This window comes from Hypanus sabinus, chromosome 18, assembly GCF_030144855.1.
Source record: "Hypanus sabinus isolate sHypSab1 chromosome 18, sHypSab1.hap1, whole genome shotgun sequence".
Lineage (NCBI taxonomy): Eukaryota > Metazoa > Chordata > Chondrichthyes > Myliobatiformes > Dasyatidae > Hypanus > Hypanus sabinus.
This window is the reverse complement of record NC_082723.1, coordinates 68,959,057-68,975,694: the sequence shown is the minus strand read 5'-3', so window position 1 is coordinate 68,975,694 and position 16,638 is coordinate 68,959,057. Positions and strand designations below refer to the sequence as shown.

The window sequence follows — 16,638 nt, the reverse complement described above, 5'->3', positions numbered from 1 at the left end:
GGCCACCTCGGCCCTCCTAGTCCGTGCCGAACTCTTAATCTCACCTAGTCCCACCTACCCGCACTCAGCCCATAACCCTCCACTCCTTTCCTGTCCATATACCTATCCAATTTTACCTTAAATGACACAACTGAACTGGCCTCCACTACTTCTACAGGAAGCTCATTCCACACAGCTATCACTCTCTGAGGAAAGAAATACCCCCTCGTGTTTCCCTTAAACTTCTGCCCCCTAACTCTCAAATCATGTCCTCTCGTTTGAATCTCCCCTACTCTCAATGGAAACAGCCTATTCACGTCAACTCTATCTATCCCTCTCAAAATTTTAAATACCTCGATCAAATCCCCCCTCAACCTTCTACGCTCCAATGAATAGAGACCTAACTTGTTCAACCTTTCTCTGTAACTTAAGTGCTGAAACCCAGGTAACATCCTAGTAAATCATCTCTGCACTCTCTCTAATTTATTGATTTCTTTCCTATAATTTGGTGACCAGAACTGTACACAATATTCCAAATTTGGCCTTACCAATGCCTTGTACAATTTTAACATTACATCCCAACTTCTGTACTCAATGCTTTGATTTATAAAGACCAGCGTTCCAAAAGCCTTCTTCACCACCCTATCTACATGAGACTCCACCTTCAGGGAACTATGCACTGTTATTCCTAGATCTCTCCGTTCCTCTGCATTCCTCAATGCCCTACCATTTACCCTGTATGTTCTATTTGGATTATTCCTGCCAAAATGTAGAACCTCACACTTCTCAGCATTAAACTCCATCTGCCAACATTCAGCCCATTCTTCTAACCGGCATAAATCTCCCTGCAAGCTTTGAAAACCCACCTCATTATCCACAACACCTCCTACCTTAGTATCATCGGCATACTTACTAATCCAATTTACCACCCCATCATCCAGATCATTTATGTATATTACAAACAACATTGGGCCCAAAACAGATCCCTGAGGCACCGCGCTAGTCACCGGCCTCCATCCCGATAAACAATTATCCACCACTACTCTCTGGCATCTCCCATCTAGCCACTGTTGAATCCATTTTATTACTCAAGCATTAATACCTAACGACTGAACCTTCTTAACTAACCTTCCATGTGGAACTTTGTCAAAGGCTTTGCTGAAGTCCATATAGACTACATCCACTGCCTTACCCTCGTCAACATTCCTCGTAACTTCTTCAAAAAATTCAATAAGGTTTGTCAAACATGACATTCCACACACAAATCCATGCTGGCTACTCCTAATCAGATCCTGTCTATCCAGATAATTATTAATACTATCTCTAAGAATACTTTCCATTAATTTACCCACCACTGATGTCAAACTGACAGGTCTATAATTGCTAGACTTACTTCTAGAACCCTTTTTAAACAATGGAACCACATGAGCAATACACCAATCTTCCGGCACAATCCCCGTTTCTAATGACATCTTAAAGATCTCCGTCAGAGCTCCTGCTATTTCTACACAAACTTCCCTCAAGGTCCTGGGGAATATCCTGTCAGGATCCGGAGATTTATCCACTTTTAAATTTCTTAAAAGCGCCAGTACCTCCACCTCTTTAATTGTCATAGGTTCCATAACTTCCTTACTTGTTTCCCACACCTTACATAATTCAATATCCTTCTCCTTAGTGAATACCGAAGAGAAGAAATCGTTCAAAATCTCTCCCATCTCCCTCGGCTCCACACATAGCTGACCACTCTGATTCTCTAAGGGGCCAATTTTATCCCTCACTATCCTCTTGCTTTTAATATAACTGTAGAAACCTTTCAGATTTACTTTCACCTTATTTGCCAAACCAACCTCGTATCTTCTTTTAGCTGTTCTAATCTCTTTCTTAAGATTCCTTTTACATTCTTTATATTCCTCGAGCAATTCCTTTACTCCATGCTGCCTATATCTATTGTAGACATCCCTCTTTTTCCGAACCAAATTTCTAATATCCCTTGAAAACCATGGTGCTTTCAAACCTTTAACCTTTTCTTTCAACCTAACAGGAACATAAAGATTCTGTACCCTCATAATTTCACCCTTAAATGACCTCCATTTCTTTATTACATCCTTCCCATAAAACAACTTGACCCAATCCACTCTCTCTAAATCCCTTCGCATCTCCTCAAAGTTAGCCTTTCTCCAATCAAAAATCTCAACTCCAGGTCCTGTCCTGTCCTTCTCCATAATTATATTGAAGCTAATGCTATTGTGATCACTGGACCCGAAGTGCTCCCCAACACATACATCTGTCAGCTGACCTATCGCATTCCCTAACAGGAGATCCAACACTGCCCCATCTCTAGTCAGTACTTCTATGTATTGTTGCAAAAAACTATCCTGCACACATTTCACAAACTCTAAACCATCCAGCCCTTTTACAGAATGAGCTTCTCAGTCTAAGTGTGGAAAATTAAAATCTCCCACAATCACCACCTTGTGTTTACTACAAATGGTGGCAGTAGATATTCTGGAATGGGAATGGGAACTGGAATTGAAATGGGTGGCCACCCGGAAATCTCCCTTTTTGTGGCGGATGAAGCGAAGATGCTTGGCCACTACCCACAGCCACCACTTGCTCTTGGCCCCACTGCAGCAGAACGTGTGGATTCCAGATCGGCCACCCGAGGATCTGCTAATAGACAACCACTTCAGAGGACACGATACTCAGCCCGAGTGATGGCACTGCTGGTAACTCTGTGAACCGAGTACGCTGCAGCAACCATGACCTGCTGGAGGAATTCAGTGAGTCGAGCTGCAACTGTGGAAGGGAAGGAATCGTCGATATTTCAGGTCTAAACGCTGCATCAGAACTCATTCAAACTTTCTCTGAATCTGCATCAAGCCACTGGTACAGGAGCAGCATTATCACAAATACAAGAAAATCTTCAGATGCCGGAAATCCAGAGCAACACGCACAAAGACCAGACGACAGAACCCCTCGGACCAGAGGACGCAGCCTCAGGATAGAGGGGCATCCTACAAGAATGGAGATGAGGAGGAATTCCCTTAGCCAGAGAATAGTGAATCTGTGGAATTCGTTGTCACAGGCAGCTGTGGAGGCCAAGTCTTTACGTATATTTAAGGCAGAGGTTGATAGATTCTGGAATGGTCAGGGTACGAAGGGATTCGGGGAGAAGGCAGGAGATTGGGGCTGAGAGGGAAATTGGATCAGCTGTGATGAAAAGATAGAACAGACTCAATGGGCCGATTGGCCTAATTCTGCTCCTATATCTTATCTTACCTTATAGTAAGATGCTGGAGGAACTCAGCAGGTCAGGCAGCATCGATGGAAATGAATAAACAGTTGACATTTTGGGCTGACATATCAATCCAGCTGCTGCCGTGATGAGGCCACACTCAGGTTGGAGGAGCAACACTTTATATTCCCTCTGTGTAGCCTCCAACCTGGACATGAACAGCAATTTCTCAAACTTCTGGTAATGCGCCCCACCCCCTTTCCTTCACCATTCCCCTTTCCTGTCTCCCTCTCTCACCTCATCTCCTTACTGGCCCATCATCTCCCTCTGGTGCTCCTCCCCCTTCCCTTTCACGGCCTTCTATCCTCTCCTGTCAGATTCCCCCTTCACCAGCCCTTTACCTCTTCCAACAATCCACTTCCCAGCTCCCCACTCTTCCGGTTCCACCTATCATCTGCCTCCCTGTACTTCTTCCTCCCCTCCCCTTCCTCCTTACTCTGACTTCCCCACGTTCCTTTCCAGTCCTGGTAACGGCTATCTGCCCAAAGTTTAATCACTTCCGCCCGGCCTGGTACGACGGTCTTGTCTCAAGTACAGATCCTGCACTCTCTCCGGTATCGACATTGTTGTTATCATAGATTAATTGCCTTGCTGTCTGCACGTTGTGGTGCCAAACTCCATAAGCTCCAGCAACATGGCTCAATTAATCAATAGCTTGTTTTCTCTTTGATCAGTGCTCTCAACATTCCTCCGTGCTCAAGCAAGTAGCCACATAAAACTCTGCTGAATGGGTTCCCTTGGGACTTGAACCCTGCACTCGGGTCTGAAACTTTCAGCATCAACGTAATGCAAATCCACCCCGTCCTTTCAAATTCCATTTGCATCGTCCTCAACAACCTTCACTACGGCAGCCTCACCAGCGCTCTAACAGCCATTCCTGCCAAGTTCTCAAATTCAGCTGAGAGCTAGCACTCATTCACTCTTGCAGATACATTCTTACCACGTCTTGCCCACAAATCTCCACTCACTCATCAGCTGTTGGACTGAAATCCACGGTCCCTGAACACCCACCTCCCTCCCCCTCCCTTTCCCCCAGATTCCTTCGTCTCCACTTTGCCTCTTCCGCCTATCACCTCCCAGCTCTTGCCTCATCCTCCCCTCCCCACCCACCTGGTTTCACTCATCACCCTCTAGCTTGTCCTCCTTCCCCTCTCCCTATCTTCTTATTCTAGCTTCTTCCCCTTTCCTCTCCAGTCCTGATGAAGGGTCTCGGTCTGAAATATTGACTGTTTATTCATTTCTAAAGATGCTGCCTGACCTGCTGAGTTCCTCCAGCATTTTGTGTGTGTTGCTCTGGATTTCCAGCATCTGCAGTCTCTTGGATGAAGCCTTGCCACTTCTCATTGTCCCCTGTGACCCCACACACACTGTGAGGTCGGCCCAAAGTCCCATCTCAGATTTGATCAAACAAATATGTTGTGGCCCAGGGAAAAGTACACACTCAGGACAACAACTACTTTTTCAGTTTTTAATTCCTTTATCTGTTTTAGATGTTTAAGTGCCAGAAGAGGGTCTTAAAACAAAACGAACGACTTTACAATCAGGACCTGCCATTACAATCTCCATTTAACCGTCGATCCACACACTTGTGTCTCTACCAATTGCGTATGCAGTGTAAAAATACAAAGAAAATCACACAAAACTAATACGGTACTAATACAGTACTAATACAATACTAATACGGTCCTAATACGGTACTAATACAGAACTAATACAGTACTAATACAGAACTAATACAGTACTAATATGGTCCTAATACGGTACTAATACAGAACTAATACAGTACTAATACAGTACTAATACAGTACTAATATGGTCCTAATACGGTACTAATACAGAACTAATACAGTACTAATATGGTACTAATATAGAATTAATACAGTACTAATACAGAACTAATACGGTACTAATACAGTCCTAATACGGTACTAATACAGAACTAATACAGAACTAATACAGTCCTAATACGGTACTAATACAGAACTAATACAGTACTAATACAGTACTAATATGGTACTAATACAGAACTAATACAGTACTAAAACGGTCCTAATACGGTACTAATACAGAATTAATACAGTACTAATACGGTCCTAATACAGAACTAATACAGTACTAATACGGTACTAATACAGTACTAATACAGTACTAATACAGAACTAATACGGTACTAATACGGTACTAATACAGTACTAATACAGTACTAATACAGAACTAATACAGTACTAATACGGTACTAATACAGAACTAATACAGTACTAATACGGTCCTAATACACTACTAATACAGAACTAATACAGAACTAATACAGTACTAATACTGTACTAATACGGTAGTGGCAATTCTACTTGGCCAGTGAGGAACTTTGCAAGCCACGTTATCCAGCATCGAGTTCTTTACTCGTGAAAATTTTTCCTCACCAAGCCTAGCACCTCTGGGGGAACTCAATTCTAAAGCCCCACCAGTTCCTGCAGCAGAAAGGAAAATGGTCTCCCCGCTATCCCGCGTGTGCGTAATGATGTCACCATCTCCAGTTAAAGGCACAGACAACTATTCTTGCATTACCCAGATGAATGCGTGAGCACACTTTTTAACGATAATGAATAGCATTCAATAGTCACGCAGTTACATTCTCCCCTGCATTCAAGTAATTGTCCTCGATTACTCGCTCACTACAAGTTAAACTCCTTAACTGTTTCTCTAAAGAGAACTGAACTGAGACGGGCCAGTATCTCAGACACTGCTGCCGGACTTATGGAGGCCTCAGCAAGGACTGACCTTGGTTCGTGATGTGGGTGAGGCTGCTGTCCAGCATTTACTCCTTTACTCCTGCGGGGTGCTGCCCCTGGAGGGCTACTGACCTCCGCCCCTGCATTAGCAGTCATCGGCTCCCCAGTCTCAGGCCCAGCAGGTGTCTCGTTTTCAGAAGTTATGCTGTCTAGGCTAGGGTCAAGGCTCTGTACACCCTGTTCTGACATATCTTTCACCACTATCACACCAGTTTCTGAACCCTCCGAATCTGATTCCTGCCCCAGGGGTGAGTTACTGGAGTTTGCAGTCTCCTTTGGGGAGCTGGAGTGGGATGGTTCTCACAGGGCCTAATGTCTACCCTGTTCACCCTCTCGCTAGGCCCACCCTCCCAAGCTTCCACAGTGTGCGTGTTGCCCAGTACCTCTACCACCCTGTAGACAGTTGGGTTCTAAGCATCCTGGATCTTATTACAGCCTAATGGTCTGTTCCTCAAGTAAACCAGCGCATTCACATCAACTTTGGGACAGTAAACTTTGTCCTCCTGCCAGGCAATGCATTCTGCCGCCTTCTGTTCAGAGTATTGTTTTGCTCTGGCATGTGCATCCCTCAGTCGGCTCTGGGGTACAGCTAGCGTTGGAGTGTTCCCTTGCATCGGACCACTTACATCACTAGTACCAGCTTCCCAGGCTCAAATCTGCTTAACCCTACAGCTGTTAAGACCAGCGGTAACCAGTGCCACGATTGATCAAACTACAGATCGCTACAGACCCATCAAACACCGCATCCTCTGAGCCAGGCTCAGGCTCTCCTACAAATGGCTGCCTAGCCGGTGCATCAGCCACGGTATTGCTCCGACCCGGACGATACCGGACATCGAAGTCGAACCCTGACAGCTGAGAGATCCATCTCTGCTCCACTGCGCCCAACTTGGCAGTTTTCAAGTGGGATAGGGGGTTATTGTCAGTGATTACAGACCCAGCAGGTATGTGCTCAGTATCTTTTCCCACTACTCGGATTACTGTCCTTGTTCCAGTAGTCTGCATCTGCACTTTCTGGCAAACACCTCTCTGATCAGAATCCAGCTTCCCTTCCAGGGCAGTGTCAAACTCTGCGTAGACAAGTTGCCTACACTGGCTGATAATGTTCATGCCTGCAATACATGGGGTAGGTGGTCCATGCCACCAGGATCCCTGACTACTAGAAAGCCACAATTTGGTATCTTCATGCCCATCGCTCGAACCTCCAGCTCCAGATACCCAAGGTAAGGAATATCAAGACCATTTGCAGCTGTTAGCCTAAGCCAGCCAGCAGTGGACAACATATCCTCGTCCGCTCTATTCAAGTGTTCTCGAAAGAACTGCTCAGTCAGGGTGCTTACTTGACTACCAGTGTCCAACAGACAACAGACAGGGACACCTGATATTTCCAGCTCAGCAACTGGACGTGTTCCTATCGTGCGTTGCAGCAACTGGTCACGGATAGCGGCACATCCTCCGTATCTATGAGGTTCCGCCAAATTGCCCGACTCCCAACCTCCTGAGGGCAGGAGGATGCAGACTCCACTTCCCTTGCACCCCACTTCTGTGGGCAATTCTTGGCCAAATGCCCTCCCACCTGACACTTGAAACGTATTGGTTGCCCATCTTCTGTGAACCTAGGCTGTAAATTACGTCTGCTGCTAGTAGCGCGAGTAAAATCCCTCTGTACGGTGAGATTTTTCACTGCTTGAGTCAATTCACAAAGGGCTTTGCCCTGCTCTGCGACTACTTTAAGGTCGTCACCCGGTGTGATTCCCGATCTTTAACAATCAAGCACTGTGCCTAGCTACTGCCACTCCCTGACTTTGTATTTCCCAGGGCCACAGACGAGCCTCCTCTCTCACTTCTATCATTGAGGATTCGGGGTGGTTCCGCACAAATCTGTGGAGCTCCCTTCTGAGGGAAGGATCCCTGATCCCCTCTATAAATTGATCTCTTAGTACCACCCTCTTACTGGTCACGGCATCGGGGAGTGCTTCAGTATCAAGTTAAGAGCTTGGGCTAGGGCCTGTGAAAACTCTCTTACGTCTTCACCCTCACTGTTTGCGACTGTAGAAGCTCTGCCACCTCTGGGGTGCGCTACGCTTGTCTCTAAACGCTTCCCTGAGATAGGTGAACGGTCATCAGCCCGGTCTTCCCCAGCATCACTGCACATACGTGCTTCCTCTAAGGCTGCTCCCTGAGCAGGGACATGACAAAGTCATACTGATTTCTACTATGAAGTGCATGTTGTACTTCAATAAAGTCATCAACAGACCTCCCATCTTTCTCAACATCCCCCGTAAATGGGACAATGTGTCTTTCCCTTGGGACGTATACACAGGACCTTTTGCTTAATGTATCTATGGTTGCCATGGCTTCATCATACCTACTACTCAATTCCCTAATATGTTCAATCAAATCAAGTTCAACAGGGTTTTCCTCTGAGCATGACATAGTGAAAGCTCAAATCTTTGAGGTTTTCACAAGCCTGCAGAAGGAGTTGCTGCCGTCCTTTGCTGCAAACACGATGGCTTCACGGCCCACCATTCCCTGGATCCACGTCACTGCTCTGCGTCCTAACATCCCGGCCCAGTCCCGAGGCTCCACCACACTCTCCACGAAGCAACAGGTGCTCTCTCCTTCCGCCCAACGGGAACACGGTGCAGTCTTCACCACTACCGTATTAGGTATTGTAGATTATACTGCATACAACAATCAGAGACCCTCTGAACTGGCTTGGAATTAACCCCACTCCTGGTACCAAATGTTGTGGCCCGGGGAAAAGTACACACTCAGAACAACAACTACTTTTTCAGTTTTTAATTCCTTTATCTGTTTTAGATGTTTAAGTGCCAGAAGAGGGTCTTAAAACAAAACGAACGACTTTACAAACAGGACCTGCCATTACAATCTCCGTTTAACCTTCGATCCACACACTTGTGTCTCAACCAATTGCGTATGCAGTGTAAAAATACAAAGAAAATCACACAAAACTAATACGGTACTAATACAGTACTAATACGGTCCTAATACGGAACTAATACAGAACTAATACAGAACTAATACAGTACTAATACGGAACTAATACAGAACTAATACGGAACTAATACAGTACTAATACAGAACTAATACAGAACTAATACGGAACTAATACAGTACTAATACGGAACAAATACAGAACTAATACAGTACTAATACGGAACTAATACAGAACTAATACGGAACTAATACAGTACTAATACGGAACTAATACAGTACTGATATGGAACTAATACAGTACTAATACGGAACTAATACAGAACTAATACAGTACTAATAAGGTACTAATACAGTACTGATATGGAACTAATACAGTACTAATACAGAACTAATACAGAACTAATACGGAACTAATACAGTACTGATACGGAACTAATACAGTACTAATACGGAACTAATACAGAACTAATACAGTACTAATAAGGTACTAATACAGTACTGATACGGAACTAATACAGAACTAATACAGTACTAATAAGGTACTAATACAGTACTGATACGGAACTAATACAGTACTAATACAGAACTAATACGGAACTAATACAGTACTAATACGGAACTAATACAGAACTAATACAGAACTAATACAGTACTAATAAGGTACTAATACAGTACTGATACAGAACTAATACAGTACTAATATGGAACTAATACAGTACTAATACGGAACTAATACAGAACTAATACAGTACTAATAAGGTACTAATACAGTACTGATATGGAACTAATACAGTACTAATACGGAACTAATACAGTACTGATACGGAACTAATACAGTACTGATACGGAACCAATACGGAATACAGTACTAATATGGAATTAATACAGTACTAATATGGAACTAATACAGAACTAATACAGTACTAATAAGGTACTAATACAGTACTGATACGGAACTAATACAGTACTGATACGGAACCAATACGGAATACAGTACTAATATGGAACTAATACAGAACTAATACAGTACTAATAAGGTACTAATACAGTACTGATATGGAACTAATACAGTACTAATACAGAACTAATACAGTACTGATACGGAACTAATACAGTACTGATACGGAACCAATATGGAATACAGTACTAATATGGAACTAATACAGAACTAATACAGTACTAATAAGGTACTAATACAGTACTGATACGGAACTAATACGGAATACAGTACTAATATGGAACTAATACAGTACTAATACAGTACTAATAAGGTACTAATACAGTACTGATATGGAACTAATACAGTACTAATACAGAACTAATACAGTACTGATACGGAACTAATACAGTACTGATACGGAACCAATACGGAATACAGTACTAATATGGAACTAATACAGTACTAATACGGTAGTGGCAATTCTACTTGGCCGGTGAGGAACTTTGCAAGCCACACTATCCAGCGTCAAGTTCTTTACTCGTGAAAATCTTTCCTCACCATGCCTAGCACCTCTGGGGGAACTCAATTCCAAAGCCCCACCGGCTCCGGCAGCAGAAAGGAAAATGGTCTCCCCACTATCCCGCGTGTGCGTAATGATGTCACCATCTCCACTTAAAGGCACAGACAACCACTCTAGCGTTACCCGGATGAATGCCTAGGTACACTTTTAACGTTCGGTAGTCACTCGATGACAAATATATCCATACATACGTACACACTGAGGTTGTTAGTGAGACGCAGAGTAAGTCATGTTCCCACTGAAAGATAGGACAGTTCAGAAGGGTTGAATGGCCTGTTCTTGTTCATATAAGAATGTAAGAACTAGGAGTATGGGAACGGGAATCAGAATCAGATTTAATATCACTGGCATCTGTCATAACATTTGTTACCTTTGCAGCAGCAGTACAATGCAATATGTTAAATAATAGAGAGAAAACATTGAATTACAGTAAGTATACAGATAAATTAAATAGGCTTCATAAGGCCAGGTACCAGCTGTCACCAACAATACACATCCGGGAAGACCTGGCGGGAAAATCAAACTGATCCATCGAATGGACGACCTGGCATTTATTTACGTATTTGATTGAGCGTGGAATGGGCCCTTTGAGCCACGTTGCTCAGCAATTCCCCGATTTAATCTGAGCCTAATCACAGGACAATTTACAATGACAATTAACCCAGGAGGAAACCCGCGTGGTCATGGGGAGAACGTACACACTCTGAGTTTGTACAAACTGCGGTGATGTGGCAGCTAACGTCAGCTAACGTGAGAGCCCGAATGAGGGGTGCATAGGGTCCTTCATACAATCTCTTCTCCCTCCTGCCGTCTGGGAAAAAGGCTCCGAAGCATTCGGGCTCTCACAACCAGACTATGTAACACTTTCTTCCCCCAAGCTGTCAGACTCCTCAATACCCAAAGCCTGGACTGACACCTTGCCCTACTGTCCTGTTTATTATTTATTGTAATGTCTGCACTGTTTTTGTGCACTTTATGCAGTCCTGTGTAGGTCTGTAGTCTAGTGTAGCTTTCTCTGTGTTGTTGTTTTTTTAATGTAGTTCAGTCTAGTTTTTGTACTGTGTCATGTAACACCACGGTCCTGAAAAACGTTGTCTCATTTTTACTGTGTACTGTACCAGCAGTTATGGTCGAAATGACAATAAAAGTGACGACTTGAACTTCACTTGGCCCATCATTGAAATGTTCCCACAACCAATGGACTCACTTTCTAAGACTTTTATTTTATGTTCTTCATATTTATTGCTTGTTTACTTATTATTATTATTATTATTATTATTATTATTATTATTATTATTATTATTATTATTATTATTATCTTGCTTTTTGTATTTGCACAGTTTGTTGTCCTTTGAACACCCAAGTTGGTGCAATATTTCATTAATTCTATTATGGTTATTATTCTGTAGATTTGTTCAGTATGCCCACAAGAAAATGAATCTCAGGGCTGTACGTGGTGACGTACATGTACTTTGATAATAAATTTACTTTGAACTTTAATTGGCCTCAAGAGGTCACATGATAATATAAAAATCACAACTGAAATAAACAGTCAACTGAATCACAATCACAACTGAAGTAAAATAAGCAGAATAAACAGCCAACGTTTCGGGCCAAGACCCTCCAACGGGACCTGATAAAGGGTCTCAGCCCAAATCATCAATTGTTTACTCGTTTCCTTGGATACTGCCTGACCTGCTGAATTCCTCCAGTACTTTGTGCGTGTTGGTTCGATTTCCAGCATTTGCAGCTTTCCTCTTGTTTGAGACAGAAGTGCAGACACTTCCTCTTTTGGTGCTAACCACTTCATCTCCCAGGAGCTAATTAAAATAGAGCCGTAATTATTGAGCCTTCAAAATCTGCTCAATAACCAACAAACCCAGTACCTCTCCCTGCACAAACATCTCTGCTCTGCAAATGAGCTTTGCAATATCATTCAGGGGTATTGATCAAGTCTCTTGGAGATGTATAACAACGAGGTGTAATTATTCTGGAATAAATTAGTTCCAATGGTGTAACAACTAAGCTTTGTGAACCCAGGCATTTCAGGACAGCCTTTTCTCAGAGAGTTCTCCCACAGGTAAGCTCTGAACCTTCATCCATTGCCAAGTGCACGAACCATTTGCCAGTTCCGCATCCTCATTACCTGGGCCTGAGCACCTTGTTGCCATGGAAACTCAAAGGGGCCTTCCAAGATAGAGGCTGCTGTTGCCAAAGGGGATGGAGGAGGCTTCATTGGCCGGTTCATCCACATTACTCTGACAGCAGCCTTCCAAACGGCAATCGAATCCTTACATTGTTGCTTTGCAACAGCAGTACAATGCAAAGACATGAAAATTACTTTAAATTACAAATTAATAGGCGCGTGGCCTAGTGGGTAAGGCATCAGACTAGTAACCTGAAGGTCACTGGTTCGAGCCTCAGCTGAGGCAGAGTGTTTGTGTCCTTGAGCAAGGCACCTAACAACACATTGCTCTGCTGGGTCCGAGTGCCCTTCCCTTGGACAACATCGGTGGCGTGGAGAGGGGAAGGCCTGCAGCTTGGGCAACTGCCGGTCTCCCAGACAACCCTGCCCAGGCCTGCGCCCTGGAAACTCCAGGCACAGATCCATGGTCTCTCGAGACCAACGGATGCCACCAATTTACAAATTAAAGCAATAGCACAAGAAAAAAAGAGAATAGCAAGGCCTTGGTTTCCTGGAAAGTTCAGACATCTTATGGGGAGGGGAAGAAGCAGTCCCTGAATGATTGAGTTAAGTTGTTCTCCAATCTTAGCAATTGCAAGCATTTCGTCACCGTGCAAGAAGACATCATCAGTGCGCTGTTGATTGTGGTGTGTCCTCTGTGTGCTTGACCTTCGTATACCTATCTATCAGCTGATTGGTCGTCATTACAGAAACTCATTTGAAGTCTTGTCGCTGATTAGCTGTGGGGTGAACTTCGTGTGTTGAAGTCTGAGATTTTGCCTGCATTGGCTCATTAATAGGATTGAGGTCTACATGTCTGCTTACAGAAATATTGGCAGAACACCGTGCTTCTAGGAATTCTCTTCTATGCTACGCCATTGACTTTCACTGACGCCCAGTCAAATCTGTGCCCATCTCTGTCTTCATGGGTAGAGTCGAGACTTTTTAAGTGTGTGTCTCCAGACTCCTGTACCTCCCCCTTAATGGCAGTGTCCAGAAGAGGGCATGTCCTGGATGGGGAGGGTCCTTGTTGAGGCACTGCCTCTTGAAAAAGTCCTTGATGGTGGGGAGTGTTGTGCCCATTTTGCAGCTGACTGACTCTGTAGTTCACAGGAAGGTGAAGACCAACATCCCCTCTAATTACAGGACCGACCATTGCTCCGAGCAGGAAATTTGCACGCAGCCTGAAAACCGCATGGCTCTTTAAATGCTTATTTTTGTACCGTACATCAAACAAACACAAACCACAACTCACAACACGAGTAAATGATGTCAGGCAGTCAAATCAAATGACAGGCACAACAGCAGAAGTAAAATGTTTTGGTTAAATGGCATCAGCGTTCAGAGGGCTAACGGCTTATTAACAATGAGCTACCAAAGTTCCCTCTAATTTATTTTTATAGCTGTGTAGAGAAACCATTGCTCTGAACAGGAATTTTTACACGGCCTGAAAACAGAGCTGCAGTTTATATTAATGTTATAGAAAGGAAAATTGCAGTTTCTATTGACACGTTGTGCAGAGTACATTGAATGGCTACATTGTAGCGGTGTGCTACACGCAGCGCTAAAATTACGACACGGAGTTGGTAACTGCAGTCGAAGGAAAAAACTTTATTCGAAAACTTCAGCCTCACTTTTAAGCCTCTGTCAACCGGCCCCCCATGGCGCAGAGGCTCCAAAGCTCTGTGCTCGCAAACCCCCGTAAGCTATCTAATTGTGAGTCGGTTCGGATACGCTAGGAAATGGGTCGCCACAACATCACAGTCTGGTGTGGAAGCACCAGTGCCCTTGAATGGAAAATCCCACAAAAAGTAGTGAATATGGCTCAGTCCATCGTGGGAAAAGCATCTACATGAAACGTGACAGATCAAGCTTTTAGCATATGGAAAAGGAAAGGTATAAAATGTTTTCGTGATCTTTTTTTTGAAGGTACTTTGATGTCCTTTGACCAACTTTCCAACAAATTTAAATTACCTAAATCTAATTTTTTCAGATATCTACAAATCAGAAATTTCTTACATAATGTTCTACCATCTTTTCCCAATTCAACTTCAGTGGATTTCTCAGATTTGATTTTTACCTTAAACCCTTGTCAGAAGGGATTAGTAGCTTTTATTTATAATATGATTATGAAGATACAACCAGAAATATCAGATAGAATTAAACAAGAATGGGAAAAAGAACTTCGATATAATATTTCAACAGATAAATGGGAAAAAATTTTACAAATGGTTAATTCCTCTTCCATATGTGCTAAACATGCTTTAATACAATTTAAAATTGTACATAGAGCTTATATGTCTAAAGATAAGCTTGCCCGATTTTACTCTTATATTAACCCTCAATGTGACAGGTGTCATCTAGAAGTGGCTTCATTGACCCACATGTTTTGGTCATGTCCCACTTTACATAACTATTGGAAGGACATATTTGTTACCATTTCCTCAATTTGGAATATCGATTTACAACCTCATTTTATTACTGCAATTTTTGGTATACCAAATGAGGATGGTATTCAGTTTTCCCCTTCAATCAGACGAATGATTGCTTTTGTAACATTAATGGCCAGAAGGTCCATATTACAAAACTGGAAAGAAGTAAACCCTCCTACCACGTCTCAGTGGCTTTCCCAAACTATTTCATATCTAAGTTTGGAAAAAATCAGAAGCACTATTTTTGACTCATCAGTCAAATTTGAAGAAACTTGGGGACCGTTTATTCGACATTTTCATATGAATTAATCTGACCTTTTCCAGACCTTCTTTCTGCTTATTCTTGTTCAGGTATGGAGTTCCGGAGTTTTTTTGACACTATCACATACTTATAAACTGTTACTATTGCCCATGTTAGTTTAATTTAGTGTTTTTTTTTCAATATACATTTTCTTTTACATTTTCAATTTTTTTTTTCTTTTTTGATGATTATTTTTGTTTTTTTTTCATATATAGTTATACAGACTTGATTGATTAATGTACTTTTTTCTGTTGATGTTTAATAGGATATTATTATCTTATTACCAATGTAATTTCAAGTCTATTGTATTCATAACCTATTCATTATTATGTTATGTTTTTCTTTATATATATATGAAACTCAATAAAAAGATTGAAAAAGAAAAGAAAGAAACGTAAATGCAGGAAAGCAGCGCCCATCGTCAGGAACCTCCGCCACTCAGATCACGCTCTCTTCTCATTGTTACCATCAGGAAGGAGGTACAGGAAACTCGGGTCCCACACCACCAGGTTCAGGAACAGTTATTACCCCCTCAACCGTCAGAAAGAAGGTACAGGAACCTCAGGACCCACACCACCAGGTTCAGGAACAGTTATTACCCCTCAACCATCAGGCTCCTGAACCAGTGAGGATAACATCACTCACCTCAACTCTGAACTGAGCCTAGGTCCCACACCACCAGGTTCAGGAACAGTTATCACCCCTCAACTGTCAGGAAGGAGGTACAGGAACCTCGGGACCCACACCACCAGGTTCAGGAACTGTTATTACCCCTCAACCATCAGGCTCTTGAACCAAACGGGATAACCTCTCGGCTTCACTTGCCCCTTTGTTTCCATAAGATATGGACTCACTTTCAAGGACACTTCACCTCAAGTTCTTGATATTTATTGCTTATTTATTTGCCAGTTGTCTTTTGCACATTGGCTGAAAGTCCCGTTTGGTGCAGTCTTTCATTGATTCTATTATGGTTATTATTCTATAGATTTATTGAGTATTCACACAAGAAAATGAATCTCAGCGTTGTATATGGTGACATATATTTATTTTGATAATAAATTTACTTTGTACTTTCAATTTGAAGTTTAAATACTCGAAATTGTCCTGCACCAACATCTTATATCACTTCAACATGACATCCCAACTGCCATCTCTGATAAAAGATCTCGGCCTGAA

The 16,638-nt window shown here is 42.7% G+C and overlaps 1 protein-coding gene across 1 annotated transcript in view; it reads right to left on the bottom strand.

The window, feature by feature from the left end:
* Positions 1-16,638, bottom strand: part of galnt9 (polypeptide N-acetylgalactosaminyltransferase 9) — a 251,445-nt gene that overhangs the window by 136,310 nt on the left and 98,497 nt on the right.